Source organism: Marmota flaviventris, chromosome 9 (assembly GCF_047511675.1).
Source record: "Marmota flaviventris isolate mMarFla1 chromosome 9, mMarFla1.hap1, whole genome shotgun sequence".
In the NCBI taxonomy this organism is placed as follows: domain Eukaryota; kingdom Metazoa; phylum Chordata; class Mammalia; order Rodentia; family Sciuridae; genus Marmota; species Marmota flaviventris.
The window spans coordinates 103,749,429-103,764,515 of NC_092506.1; the positions used below are offsets into that span (position 1 = coordinate 103,749,429).

Consider the following 15,087-nt stretch of genomic DNA (forward strand, 5'->3'; position numbering starts at 1 on the left):
CAAACTCCCGCAAGTCCGTGTTTAACTAAAAAAGGGAGGGGGCTGAACTCAGTGACCAGAGGTGTTCATGCTTGTCCAACCCTGAGAATCCTGTTCCTACCATCTTTTCTCTTTAAACTTGACCTGGGACTCAGTTTCCTCCCACCAGAATAAGGAAAAGAGAGGGAAGATTTAAAGGATGCTGGATCCAGCTGAGCGCGGGTGATGCATACCTGCAATCCCAACTACTAAAAGAAGCTGAGACAGGAAGATAACATGTTTAAGATCAGCCTGGGCAGTTTAGCACGACTCTGATTAAAGAATGAAAAGGGCTGGGGCTGGGGCTGGGGGTTGTGGCTCAGTGGTAGAGCACTTGCATCGCATGTGCGAGGCACTGGGTTCGATTCTCAGCATTGCATATAAATAAATGAATACAATAAAGGTCCATCAACAACTAAAAAAAAGAAGAAGAAAAGGAATGAGGGAGCTGGGGATGTAGCTCAGTTGGTAGAGTGCTTGTCTTGCATGCACAAGGTCCTTGGTTCAATCCCCAGCACTTGGAAAAAAAAATACAGTCTCCAGTTTGACCCCTAGAAATCTCTTGCTTTTCCTGATGGTTGAAAGGACCCCTGCAGCAGTGCTTTACTGACCCCCAACTCCCCCCCCCCCCCCCGCACCCTACTGACTTGGTTCAGCAGCTGGAGGAGGAGCACATGCAGGAGGGATCAGATCTGGTTGCAGAAAGCCCTGCCTGAGCTGGGTCAGTCATTCAGCATGGTGAGGGGAGCCCAACAGCTACCCTTTTCCCCAAACTGAGACTTCTACCTGAGTCTTCTGGCCTCCTAAGACTCCAGTACCCTGGCCTCTGGTAAGGATCCATATATTTTGGGACTTCTTCATCAGGTATGGTCAGATTGGGGCCTAGATCTGGGGTGAAAGTCTGTCTCCCACCAGGCAGTCTTTCTGCTGGCTGGGGGGGGGGGGAGGAGCAGGGTGAGGCAGCAAATGCCAGAGATGGCCAGGTGACTTGAGAGAATGCTCTGGGTGGCGTTTTGATGACGCAGAGATGACTGGCAAACCACATCAGCCTTGTCTTTCAGAGCCTTGCTGACCCCTCCTCCCTGTCCATTAGTCTCCAGCCAGAGGCCATGCCAAGCCTGCCAGGCCAGGGGCTGGAACATGGGCAGGAGAGAGCAAGAGGAGGACCCTGGCTCTCCTGACCCCTAGACTAAATGTATGGACTCTGGCCCAGGGCCCAGAGCAGAAGGGAACAGATGAAGGTTTTTGTATGCAGGGCAGGGAGTGGGAATAGCTGAAGGTTGCTGTTTGCCCTGGCAGGCCAGGAGCTGGGCATGGACTGGCTTCCCTGCCCCCTCCCCTTCACTTAACACCATTAACTAATCATTCTCTTCTCTGGCAGCCTGAAAACACAGCCAGCTAACCACCAAGGACAGTCAGTTCTGAATTCTTCTTCCGCCCTTAGGAGACAGAAGGGGAGTGTTAGGGGGGTTGGAAGAGTCATCTCTGCAGTGAAAGAGAAATGAGATTAGAGCCCAGGGGTGACATCTCCTCCCCTGCATGGCCCCAGCAAACAAACATATGTCCTAGGAAAAGTCCATTAGGGAGTGAGTGGGAGAGGTCGAGGGACAGACAACATAGGGATGGTTCCACAAGAGGGTCACTTTGGGATTACAAACCAAAGAGGGGTCAGGACTTTGGAGAGGATTCAGAGGCCAATGGAAACAGGAAGGACAGGAACAAAGTCAGGAGTGCAGGGCAGGTGGATGGTATCACTCCCGGCTCCTCTAAGACGCCAGAGGATACAGCTTTGGCAGCAACAGAACTTCCAGGACTGAGACTCAGCACACAGGGATATGGAGGAGAAGGCAGGGGAGGAGATGGAGGAGAAAGGGGCAGAGATGGGCCTTCCACCCCAGCAGAGACTCATGCACTCAAGGAAAAACCCTTGTCAAGGGTAGATAGGTCAAGGGTAGAAGAATAGGTCTCCCTGGCTGGGGGCTGGGGGTGGGGTAGAGTCCTAATTCTTTGCCTCACTTCCCTCCAGGAAGTGGGGCTAGGACTGCAGCTTTTCTCCACCTCCATGGTAGACCTAGGCTCCTGAGATGAGGGGGCTCTCTCCGTGCAGAATGCCTTTGGGTGCCTCTCTAGTATAGGTCTGATAAATAAGGTGGAGAAACTGAAGCTGGGTGAGGGAGGTAGCCTCCTGGGCAAGTGGGACTTTCCATCCATTATAAGGAAAAGTGGGGAAGAGTAGAGTTGGAGGCAAAGAGACAAAGTCACTCCACCAGCACCTTGTGGGGAGATTGGCCCCAGAGTTCTCTCCCAGCTAACTTTTGCTTAGTGGGCACAGTGGCTTCCGAATGAATACACCTTCTGGTCCGGGAACCTTAACCAGAAGGATGTGACAAAGGCAGGCTGGGCTGAGGAAGGAAGCTGATAAAGACGAATTTGCAGCTGCCATGAGAAGGAGATGGGGGCGGAAGGGGTGGCCTAGCAATCTTGGCAACAATGGAGGTCGGGGAACCCCCTAGAAGATAGAAACTGGCCTGGGTCTTGGAGGGGATGCAGGAAACTTTCCAGATTTTTTTTTATGGGGGGGGGGGGTTTCTGATTGAGAGGAGATTGTGCTGTGAGTGAAAAACAGGGTGGGAGGAGGGTGGGGGACAGTAGCTGCCTAAGACATCTTTGGGCCTGCAAACCGGATACTGGGGGTGGGCTGGTGGAAGATGTGGGGGAAGAGATTGAATGGGGGGAAGCCGCCCCGCTCCCTCCGGACATTCATGTCCTTCGCACCTGACCTAGGGCAGGAGGAAGGAGGTGCAGTCTGGATGGAGGTGCACCCCAGCAGCACTGGTGGCTTTCTGGGGGGACGGGAGGGGTTATTTTTAAACTTGGAAAAACCGTGAGTTCATCTCCACCCTGGAGGCGGCAAAGGCCCCATTGTGTAGGGGTCCAGAGAAGGGGGAGGCTGAAGCGGGGGAGTGGCACAAAGGCGAGGATTATGTTGGAGCAGGCTAGGGGAGCACAGGATGGGGGAGGGGCATCGTCGTCACAGCTGGCCTACTGAACTCTGGGGTCCGGCCAGGCTGGAGCTTGGGCTTAGACCAGTGGGGAGGCGAATTCCACCCTCACAAAGCCCCTGTTGGGGAGTTGGGGTCTCCCACATCCGACATCCGGTGGTTCATCCTGGGGAAGGGGCTGATGGTGGGATTCCCACTGCCTGGCTTTCCCAGGGACTGCAGGGTCTGTTCTCAGGCTCCCGGCATTCCGGGGACTCCCCTGGGAGCTACTGGCCTCTCAGTCCCTTCACTGCCGGGTGGGGGCAGGAAAAAGAGGATGTGGATGCAACATCTTCCTGGGGACTAGGAACCCTTAAGCCAGACAGTAGTGGGTGGGTCGGGCATTTGAAGCGGTCCCAGCCCTCCCATCCCAGCCCCCTGATCTGCTGGACCCTTAGACCAAGGCTGGCCAGCATGTCCCCTCAGATCCCAGGGCTTTCTCCGCCTAGGACAGCCCACCTGCTCGACCGCAGCCCCCAGCACCCAGGACCTCCTCCCGGGGATCCAGCCCTGGCTGGAGGGCGCCGGTATAGGCTCCTCTGCGCCCCCAGGAGCCCTACTCCGGAGGTCCAGCCGGCGGCGCCTGGGGGCGGGGCATCCGGCCTCGCACCAACCCAAACATTACCATAAATGCTCAGGCTGCAGCCTCGGGCCGCGCCGTGCCTGGCGGGGTTGGGGGGGCGGCCTGGGAGCCCTCCTGGAGCCCTTTATCCGGTCCTTTGGCCCATCCCTGTGCGGCCGTCAGAGGTGATTCAATCTGTCCTGTCACCCCCTCTCCAAAGTGGGGTGGGTGCGGGGGAGGCCGGGAGAGAACTATCTGGATGGGCAGTGGGCTGTGATCCCAGGACAGAGTCTCCAGGCAGGATTTCAGCATCCGCGCAGAGTTGAGGGCTCTGCGGGACCCACTCCTATCAGGAGTGATTTCTTGGGTCTCAGTACTCTGACCTCTGAACTCTAGATCCCCTCTTATTTCCCGGTGCCCGACCTAAACTTGGAGAGTGAGGAATGATGGGGGCGGGCCAGGATGCTGGGAGTTTACACCTCTCCCCTTCTGGGAAGTTCACATCCGGTCCCCAAAATACCACCACGCAGGGAGAGGAATGTCCCCAGAGGGCTGTTTAAGTTTGACTTTGAGTTGTCCCTGAGAAAAGGCCAGCTGATGTACAGTTGGGGAGGCTGTGGGAAACCTGGGAGTGCCATATTCTGGGTCCCCTGGTCCTATCCTCTCTGAAGAATACTTGTGCATTTCTTTTGACCTTAGCTTTAAGCCAGGAGATCGCATTGGAGGAGGGGGGTCTGGAAGCCCCCACTGTAGCTGCCCAGGCTCTGGCCTGCTCTCTCCCTGGACCTGGCACCCCAGTGGCTGGGGCCCTCTAGGGAATATGAAAAGTGGAGAGGACACAGGATTTGGACACAACCGTGGCTGTACTCTCTCACTGGCACCATCCCTTCACATGCCTGTCACATTGGAAACTGCTCCATCAACTATGGTCTCAAAACAGCATGAAAGAACTGATGATTTTGCTACCAACTTAATGGGTCTCCTGTAAGTAAACTCACTGGGACTCTTCAGAGGGAACACAGCAGTGCGCTGACCCAAGGAAAGAAACTATGCATATCTCAGGGCCTATCTCATCTTTGCAGCGTGCTTTACAGCTTAGACCTGTTCCTTAGGGTCATTTTCATGACCAGTACTTTATCTTGCTATTTACAACAAAAAATGAGGAAATGGGAAACACAAAGAGTTACACGTACCTCGCTGATCATGGTGGTGAATGTCTGTAATCCCAGAGACTCAGGAGGCTGAGGCAGGAGGATTACAAGTTCCAAGCCAGCCTTAACAATTTAGCAATGCCGGACTGGGGATGTGGCTCAAGCGGTGGCGTGCTCGCCTGGCATGCGTGCAGCCCGGGTTCAATCCTCGGCACCACATGTAAGCAAACATGTTGTGTCCGCCGAAGAAAACTAAAAAATAAATATTGGAATTCTCTCTCTCAAAAAAAAAAAAAAAATTAGCAATGCCCTAAGTGACTTACTGACACTCTCCTGTCTCAATAAAAAATAAAAAGGGTTGAAAGATGTAGCTCAGAGATAAAGTGCCACTGGGTTCAATCTCCCCAATACAAAAGAAAGAGAGAGAGTTACATGACCTAAAGTTACATAGGCAGTGAGTGATGGAATTACATTTTAAAAGTTATAGTTAGGCTGGGGTGTAGCTACAAAGCTCTAGGTGCAATCATAGCACTTAAAATGCACATAACACAGAATTTACAATTTTAAGCATCTTTAAGAGTACAATTCAGTAGTATTAAGTACATTCACAGTGTTGTGCAACTATCTCTACTATCTAGTTTCAGATTTTTTTTTTTTTTTTTGGTACTGGGGTGGTGGAACCCTGGCCTCCATCATACTAAGTATGTGCTCTATCCCTGAGTGACACCCCAGCCCCAGAACTTTTTCATCACCTCAAGGAACTTAAATTTGAAGGAAGATTTATCTAGCTCCAAACCCGTGCACTATGTCTGTAATTTTTATAGCTTGATGAAGAGCTGGATCCTGTGGCATAAACAGGAAGTGCAAAAGGGATTCAGAAAGGGAGTGTTAATGTAGACTTTGGGCTCCCTCCACTAACTAGGAAAGTCTTTGGAATGTGGAAGTTTCAATGAGAGGTCAGGTTCAGAGAGAGGAGGAGCGAGGGCTTGACATTCTGGGCAGGGAAAATGGTACAAGTAAAGAAAGAGGGATGGGAGCACAGAAAGGGAGGGACACTTTCAGTGATGACTGCAGAAATTTCTGTACAGGTGGAGTTTCGGAGAGGCATCAGCCTTCAGAAGATGGAGATGGCAGGAGGCTCAGGGACTTGTTTTGAATTGAAACCCTCTACTTTTATTTTAATCATGTTTACTTGGAGGCTCCACCAAAATTCTACCCATCTTGACACCACCATTGTGCAGACGGTCGGTGCTCAGTGAAGAGTGGTGAACTAGAAATGCGACAGGACATAGCTGTCACCAGCATGAATCCACAAATTACTGATAGCATGCTGTCCTATCACCTCTGTTTACAGATGTTGCTTGCTTATGAGGTTTAAAGACTGAAGCCCCACAGGCATGGTGGCTTAGGCAGGAGAATCTCAAGTTCAAGGCCAGCTTCAGCAATATAGTAAGGCCCTGAGCCACATAGTGAGACCCTGTCTCAAAATAAAAAATAGAAAGGACTTGGGGATGTAGCTCAGTGGTCAAAGCGCCCTGGGTTCAACCCCCAGTACTCACCTGTGCACAGACACACAAAAAGAATGATTCCTCTGATTCCCAGAACCACATGCTTCAACTGTCATCCATGTGACCACAGAGCTGTCACTTCCTGAGAGGACCTCCAAGTGAGTTCCATATAGTTCTGGCATTGTGGTGACACCCTGGATGGATGACCTTGGATTCATTACAATGATCCAGTGAGGTGGCATACTGATCTCTGGAAATCTCCCTTGTGAAAGCTCTAATGACAGCATGCATGCCACACCCCCATCACCCAGCCTAGTACACACCCAAACCCCAGTCCTGCCAGGGAGAAGGTGCCTTTAAAATAGCATGAACTCCTTTACTCCATTCATTCATTGGCCCTTGAATAAAATGTCCTGCCTGCTCCCGGGACTGTTTGGTTATTTATATGCAGTATTGAGCAGAAAAGAGGGTGCATGTGTGTGGAAGCTCCAGCAGAGGAGGCAGAGTTAGGACATGGGGAAGAGCTTGGATCTTAAAATAGGTTAGGCAGTGCTGGGGACATAGCTCAGTGTAAAGTATTTGCCTAGCATGTGAAAGGCCTTGTGTTCAATCTGCAGCACTGCCAAGAAGAAGAAGAAGAAAAGAAGTTAGGCAACAGAGAGCCATTGCAGGTTCTTGAGCAATGACCACATGGTGTGATGAAATTGGGATTTAAGTTTACAATGGTTTCTCCATTTCTTCCCGGCCTGGGAGCGCCCCCTGGTGCCCCTAGGTTTTTTTTTTTTTTTTAATTAAAAAATTTTATTGATGTATTTAGTGAGAGTCATTGTTCATACATGCACATGATCTAATAAGACACTTTGGTCAGTATAATTCTCCGGGTGTTTCCCTTCTTCCTCCCCTCCTCCCTCCCTTTGGCCCCTTTCCTCTACTGGTCTCCCTTTGATTTTCAGGAGGTGCCCTACCCCCCATAACTTTCTTTCCCTTTTCCTCTCTAGCTTCCACAATGAGAGAAAACATACAACCCTTGACTGATAATGGTCTCAAGTTCCATTCGTTTACCTGCCAATGACATAATTTCATTCTCTTTTGTAGCTGAATAAAACTCCATTGTGTATATATACACCATATTTTCTTTATTCATTCATCCACTGACATACACGTAGGCTGGGTACGCATATATCTGTATAGTGTGATGACTTGAATTCTTTAGGATAAATACCGAAGAATGGGATAGCTGGGTTATATGTGATTCCATGCCTAGTCTTTTGAGGAACCTCCATACTGATTTCCATAATGGTTGCACTAATTTACAATTCCACCAACAGCATGAAAGTTCTCTACCCCTCTATAATGGCATCCCTAGTTTGAATTGTTCCCTCATCAGATATGGAATAGGTGGAAAGATAGGGAGCCCATTGAATTGCAAAGCTGGGCTCTTGGAGGTAATGTGTAGATAGAGACCTTTGAGAGTAAAGAGAGATTGCACCATAGAATTTCCTTCTCTCTTTGTCATAATTACTGTGTCTGTTGTGCTTTGGAAACTAGCACAGAAGTCAGGTAAGCTAGGGACTGAAGATGGATGATATTAGAAAGGTCCATGTGTTTAAGAAACAGGCACTCTCATTAGGAGGACAGGCAAGTACTATAATATTATACTACAAAGCACCAAGAACCAGGATGCAAGTATGCACATAGAACAGTTACTTGGAGCCAGGTTCAACGGTATACTCCTGTAATGCCAGAGACTGGGGAGGCTGAGGCAGGAAGATCACATGTTTGAGACCAGCCTCTCAAATTAGCAAGACCCTCAGCAACTTAGTGAGACCCTGTCTCAAATAAAACAAAAAGGACTGGGGTAAAGCACTCCTGGGTTCAGTCCCTAGTACCAAATTAATAACAACAACAAAAGGGCTAGGGATGTAGTCCAGTACTAAAATGCACCTGGGTTCAATCCTTAATATTAAAACATCAATTCTCAATATTAAAACAAAAAATATTAAAACAAAAATCCCAGTTACTTGGAGTTGTGAGTGTAGCTCCTGGAAGAGTTGACATCTAGCATCATTTTGGTTTTTGGTTTTTGGTGATTAGGATTGAACCCAGGGGCACTTACCATTGAACTGCATCTCTAGCCCTTTTAACTTAGAGACAGGGTCTTGCTAAATTGTGGAGGCTGCCTGAGCCTTCTGAGTACCTGGGATTACAGGCATTCACCACCATGCCTGGCTCCACCTACCCTCATTTTAAGGGATGAATTATAGGTAAGGAGCTGGACAGGTGTGGGGTGGGCTGAGTAGAGTGTGGCACAGCCTGCTCTGTGCAGGGGACTGTTAGCAGTTAATTCAAAACCCACAAGGGAGGAAAAAGGTTAGTCAGATTTACAAACCATAATTTTTTTTTTTCAGTTCTGGGGATTGAAACTAGGGTTGTTTTACCACTGAGCTGCCTCCCCAGTCCTTTTTATTTATTTCTTAAAAATTTAAGACAGGGTATAGGCAAATTGCTGAGGCTGGCCTTGAACTCACCTTTCTCTGCCTCCCCAGTCACTGGGATTACTGGCCTCTGCCACAGCCCTGGGAAATAATGATGAATTATTAACGGCAATAGAGTGTGTATGAATGGTTTTAAGCAAGAGCGCAATCAGAAGCCAGTTTAAATGCATTAGAATTCAGAGTCCAGGAGGAACAGAAATAAAGGTCTTCTTTCGAAGATTCCATTTCCCTTGTAAATCCCAAAGGATCAATCCTGTCTGGGGAGGCTGTCTCCTACACACAAGATGTGGCTCTCTTTTAACCTTGTTACCCTCATGTGACCGAGTTCCTCCTGGCAGCCTCTCCTTCCCACATCCAGCTTCAAGTGGGACACAACATTTCTCTGAGGTTTCTAAAAATAATCCTTGCATCAGTTCTAGCTATGGAGTACTATGCAGCTGTCAAAAGAATAAGGACAATCTCTGCACTGGAGATGATTGTCAGGAAGTTTTTTTGTTTTGTTTTATTTGCATTTGTGGGAATTAAACTCGGGGCATCCCAAATGTGAGTCAAGTGCTCTCCTGAGACCAACCTACTTCCTAGCCCCCCGCCTTTTAAATATTTTTTAGTTGTCACTGGACCTTTATTTAATTAATTAATTTATATGCAGTGCTGAGAATCAAACCCAGTGCCTCACACATGCTAAGTGAGTTCTCTATCACTGAGTCACAACCCCAGTCCCCCAGGCCTTTTTAAGTTAAAAAAATTTTTTTTTCATCAGTACTGGGGACTAAATCCAGGAGCAATCTACAACTGAACTATATCCCCTGCCTTTTATTTTTTTTATTTTTAGATGGGTTCTCTCTAAATTTCCAAGGTTGATTTAAAACTTGAGATCCTCCCACTTCAGCTTCCAGAGTTACAGGTGTGCACCACTGTGCTAAGCCAGGAGATATTTTTCAACTAAAAAACTAGAGCTAGGTCTAGGGCTGGGGCTCAGCGGTAGAGCGCTCACCTAGCATGTGTGGTGAGCTATGTACCTATGAGAATGTCCAGAATCCAAAGTACCATCACCACTCAGAAAGCAACTCTTTTTTGTTTTGGAACTGGAATTGAACCCAGGGGCACTTAACCACTGAGCGACATCGAGACATCTCTAGCTCCCTCCCCCCCTTTTAAAAAATATTTTTTTCAGTTGTAATTGGACACAATACCTTTATTTTATTTATTTATCCTTGTGTGGTGCTGAGGCTTGAACCCAGTGCCTTGTACATACTAGGCGAGCGCTCTACTGCTGAGCCACAACCCTAGCACCCCCTAGCCCTTTTTAAAATATTTTATTTCGAGACAGGGTCTCACTGAGTTGCTTAGGGCCTCGCTAAATTGCTGAGGCTGGGTTTGAATTGGTGATCCTCCTGCCTCAGCCTCCCTAGCCACTGGGATTACAGGCATGCTCCATAGGAACTCTTGCAAGGCTAGCGGGAATACAAAAAGATACAGCCACTGTGACAGTTTGATAGTTTCTTACACTTCCAACAACGCTTGTATTCCTTTGGTATTTACCCAAATGAGTTGAAAACGTGTCTACTCAGGACCCCTCCCAGGGGCACGTGCCCTCCAGTCTCTGCCACTGTGTGCCTGTCACACTTCAGGCAGTCCTGCCCTAACTGCTGGACAAGGCACTGCTGCCCCTGAAGCAGGAGTTTCAGGCCAATGGTGACAGTGTGTAGCCCTCCCAGGGTGTTCTAGTGTCCAGTGGGTGGGGCAGGGCCACATCCCTGGATTCATTGCCACATGGCTACCCTAACTGAGCAATCAATATTGATTGCCACTTGATTTTTTTTAAATTTATATTTCTTTTTTTTATTTTTTTTTAATTATTAGTTGTTCAAAACATTACAAAGCTTTTGAAATATCATATATAAATTTATATTTCTATTTAAAAAAATTTTTAGTTATACATGGGCACAATATCTTTATTTTGTTTATTTATTTTTATGTGGTGCTGAGGATCAAACCCAGGGTCTCACATGTGAGAGGCGAGTGCTCTACCGCTGAGCCACAACCCCAGCTCCAATTGCCACTTGATTTTAAAAAAGTAAAATAACCAAACTTAGTTGTTGTTGTTTTTTTTTTTTTTGTTATGCTTTTTTCTTTCTTTCTTTTTTTTTTTTTTGGTCTGGGGATTTAACCCAGGGGTGCTTAACCACGGAGCTATATCCCCAACCCTTTTTATTTTTCATTTTATTTTGAGACAGAGTCTCACTAAGTAGCTGAGGGTCTCATTAAGTTGCTGAGACTGGCCACAAACTTGTGATCCTCCTGACTCAGCCTCTTGAGTCTCTGGGATTATAGGTGTGTGCTACCACACCTGGCTATAGTTTGGTTTTGAAATGGGGTCTTGCTGGGTTTCCAGGCTGGTTTCAAGCAATCCTCCTACCTCAGCGGAGGCAGATGCTTGTTAGACTTTTGTCAATATTATTTACAATAAGCAACAGCCCATTTTGAATAGCTGCAGGTAATGCACATTCAAGAGTAATTTCTTTGTCCACTTGAGACCATTTATTTGCTCCTTATTTGCCACTCTTGTTGTCTTGCTTCACTCTTCTTGCTTTAGTTTCTTTTCTTTTTTGATACCAGAAATTGAACCTTTTATCTTGAGACAGGGTCTCACTGTGTTGCTTAGGCTGAGTCTAGTTTGAACTCAAGATCTTCCTGTCTCAGTCTCCTGAGCTGCTGGGATTACAGGTGTGCACCACCACATCTAGCCTGCTTTAGTTTCTTGTCTAAATAAATCTACTTGTTTTAGCAACATGTAGCCAGCATTCCATCATGTATCCAAGAGAGTTGTAAAGTCAAATTTGATATGGATTTTTTCCAAGATGTTTCATTTTGAGCTGTTCCTGAACATTCCATTATAATCTTTTTATTAACCAAAGAATGTTAACAGTATCAGCACAGTTAGGCTGGGTTTCCTGACAAGTTCAACTATGTGCTATAGAGGACACATGGCCCCAAAAATGCTTCTGGATATTTGGCTAGGATTCTGACTTGTTCACCTTAACTATTTATTTATAGTTCTGGGGATTGAATTCAGGGACTCACGTATTCTAGGCAAGTGTTATACCATTGAACTCTACCCCAGCACTTTTTTTAAAAAATTTTTATTTTTTAGTTTTCGACAGACACAACATCTTTGTTTGTACGTGGTGCTGAGGATCGAACCCGGCCGCATGCATGCCAGGCAAGTGCGCTACAGCTTGAGCCACATCCCCAGCCCAACCCCAGCACTTTTTAAATTTTATTTTGAGACAGGGTCTTGCTAAGTTGCCAAGGCTGGACTCAAACTTGTGATCTTCCTGCTCAGTCTTCCCATAGCTTTCCAAGCAGCTGGGGTTACAGGTGTGTGCTATCATGCCTGACTACCTTTATCTTTATTAACCACATCAGTGCCATTACCATAGAATTTCCCTTGATAATCTTTTAAAGCAATGCTTAAAATCAATAGTAGCTTCCCCAAAATCCTTCCTTTGAGTCAAACAGTTAAATACACATGCCTGTTTCATTTAGACCTACATAGGTATGAATTTTAAAATAAATAGGAATTAATATTACAAAATGTTCCTCAGCTACTATTAAAAACACTATATTAATGACAGTAGAGAGAGAAGAGGGGAGGGGAGGGGAGGGGAGGGGGGATAGTAGAAGATAGGAAAGGCAGCAGAATACAACAGACACTAGTATGGCAATATGTAAATCAATGGATGTGTAACTGATGTGATTCTGCAATCTGTATACGGGGTAAAAATGGGAGTTCATAACCTACTTGAATCAAAGTGTGAAATATGATATATCAAGAACTATGTAATGTTTTGAACAACCAACAATAAAAATTAAAAAAAAAACCACTATATTAATTTCTGAGTACTTCTGGAGCCACAAACTGAGATAGGAAGAACAACAGTGAGAAAGATTTGACCAGTTAATTAATTTCTCTCTTTCATCATGGGGATTGAGCCCAGGAGTATTTTACCACCATGCTACATCCCTAGTCCTTTTTATTATTTATTTTCAGACAGGGTCTTCCCCCCTACTGGGAACTGAACCCTGGGACACTCTATCACTGAGCTACCTCCCCAGCTCTTTGTTTTTTTTTTTTTTTTTTAAGGAGAGAGAGAATCTTTTTTGTAGATGGACTAGGTGAGTGCTCTACCTCTGAGCCACAATCCCAGCCCCCCAGCTCTTTTTATATTTAAATGTTTTTCATAGTATGGCTAATTTTATTAAGGGATACATTTCCTTACACACACATTTACCCCTATGTATCAACATACTTTGTCATGTGACCTCATAGATTCCTTTATGTGCATGTTCCCACCCCTCAACTTTTGGATAAGCATGAAATTTGCTTAGGGCAATGGAATGTTATTGGGAAAAATATGGAATGCTTCACGAATTTCGTGTCATTCTTGCTTAGGGGCCATGCAAATCTTCTCTGTGTTGTCCCAATTTTAGTATATGTGCTGCCGAAGTGAGCACTTTATGTTTAATTTTGAGACTGGGTCTTGCTAAGTTGATAAGGCTGGCCTTGCTGGCCTTGAACATGTCATCCTCCTCCTCAGTTTCCTGAGTTGCTCAGATTACAGGTGTGTGCCATCACACCAGACAGTTTTATCTATTTTCTTATCTAATTACTTCTGATCTCTTAAAATATTCTTGGTACAACCTACTGACCTTTGTGGCATTTGGAATCAGTGACATCGTGTTTCTAGGACATGGCTTCTGAGATGTGTGGAAGCGCTTCTCTGGGCGTGAACCATGTTATTACCAGAGATGATGTTTTTAGAGTCACAGGCTCTTCTGTACCAATGCCTAGTTCTGGGTCCTGATCTACAGAGGAAGCCATGTGTTCTAATTTTTTTTTTTTTTGCACTGGGGATTAAACCCAGGGGTGCTTTACCACTGGGCCACATCCCCACCCCCACCTTTTTATTTTTTATTTTGAGACAGAGTCTCACTAAGACACTGAGAGTCTCATTAAATTCCTGAGGCTGGCCTTGAACTTGTGATCCTCCTGCCTCAGCCTCCTGAGCCACTGAGATTGTGGGTGTGCACCACCGCTTCCAGCAGTCTTGTGTTCTTTTATGAAGACATTTTTAGTATGTTTGTGATGTTGTGGGGTCCTCTAAAGCTTGGGTGCTACTGGAAGGATTCAGCATGGAAGGGGCCAGAATGAAAGTGTTCCTGTGATGGGGCTGGGGATGTGGCTCAAGCGGTAGCGCGCTCGCCTGGCATGTGTTCAGCCCAGGTTCGATTCTCAGCATCACATACACAAAGATGTTGTGTCTGCCGATAACTAAAAAATAAATATTAAAAAATTCTCTCTCTCTCTCTCTCTCTTTAAAAAAAAAAAAAAGTGTTCCTGTGAGTGTACCTTTATAGTTTTGACTTCGGGACCCTGAAAATTATCTGAATAATTTAAAAACAAAATTAAATTAAAAAACAATTCAACTCTAAAACCACTCCAGTAATATAGATTTTTACTGAAAGGACAGTGAAGAAATATACACATAACAGCACAAAACTCCTAAATTAGACATTCTTTCCTGGCTTTACCCAATCTATCTCTTTTTTTTAAAATATTTTTTTGTTTGTTTGTTTTTGGTAGACACAACATCTTTGTTTGTATGTGGTGCTGAGGATCGAACCCAGGCCACACGCATGCCAAGCTAGCGCGCTACCGCTTGAGCCACATCCCCAGCCCCCTTTACCCAAACTCTTAACCTTCACCTGGCTGGGCACAAATCAGGAGCCACTCAAGCAGGAACAAACTTTATTTCCGAACGCCACCCACGTGGCCCTCCCAGGCACATCACACCAACCGGAACTCCCTCACCTTCCCTTGGGCTCCGCCAGAACTCAAGGGTCCGGGAAAACTCCCCCTATTGCCGGAGCCACCCTATTACGGACAGGAGGGGTCTATATACAATTGAATACACAGCCTGTTTCAATCCAGCATCATCCAGTCACAGCAATTATACACAGCTTAACTTAATTATCATCATCTTAATGGCTCACCTCAACCATTACTTCTGGCAAAATGCCAGGGGCTATTCCAACTCGCTGTGGCTCTCAACATTCACCCCCTCATAACCACTAAAAATCTCAGTTGGGCATGGTTGCACACACCTAAAACCAAGCAACTTGGGAGGCTGAGGCAGGAAGATGGAAAGTTCAAGGCCAGCCTGGGCAATTTAGCAAGACCTGTTCTCACAACAAAATTAAAAGGGCTGAGGGCCTCTGGATTCAATTTCTAATACCACAGGGGTGGCA

The 15,087-nt window shown here is 46.4% G+C and overlaps 1 long non-coding RNA gene and 1 other non-coding gene across 2 annotated transcripts; one reads left to right on the forward strand and one right to left on the reverse strand.

Annotated features, from left to right (window-relative positions):
* Positions 1 to 706: 706 nt before the first annotated feature.
* On the forward strand, positions 707 to 6,409 carry LOC139706906 (uncharacterized). Its single transcript, XR_011708612.1, has 2 exons — positions 707 to 847; positions 4,321 to 6,409. It is a non-coding gene; the product is annotated as an uncharacterized lncRNA (long non-coding RNA).
* Positions 6,410 to 13,187: 6,778 nt separating this feature from the next.
* Positions 13,188 to 13,293, reverse strand: LOC114089061 (U6 spliceosomal RNA). Its single transcript, XR_003582118.1, has one exon. It is a non-coding gene; the product is annotated as a U6 spliceosomal RNA (small nuclear RNA).
* Between the last annotated feature and the right edge of the window lie 1,794 nt (positions 13,294 to 15,087).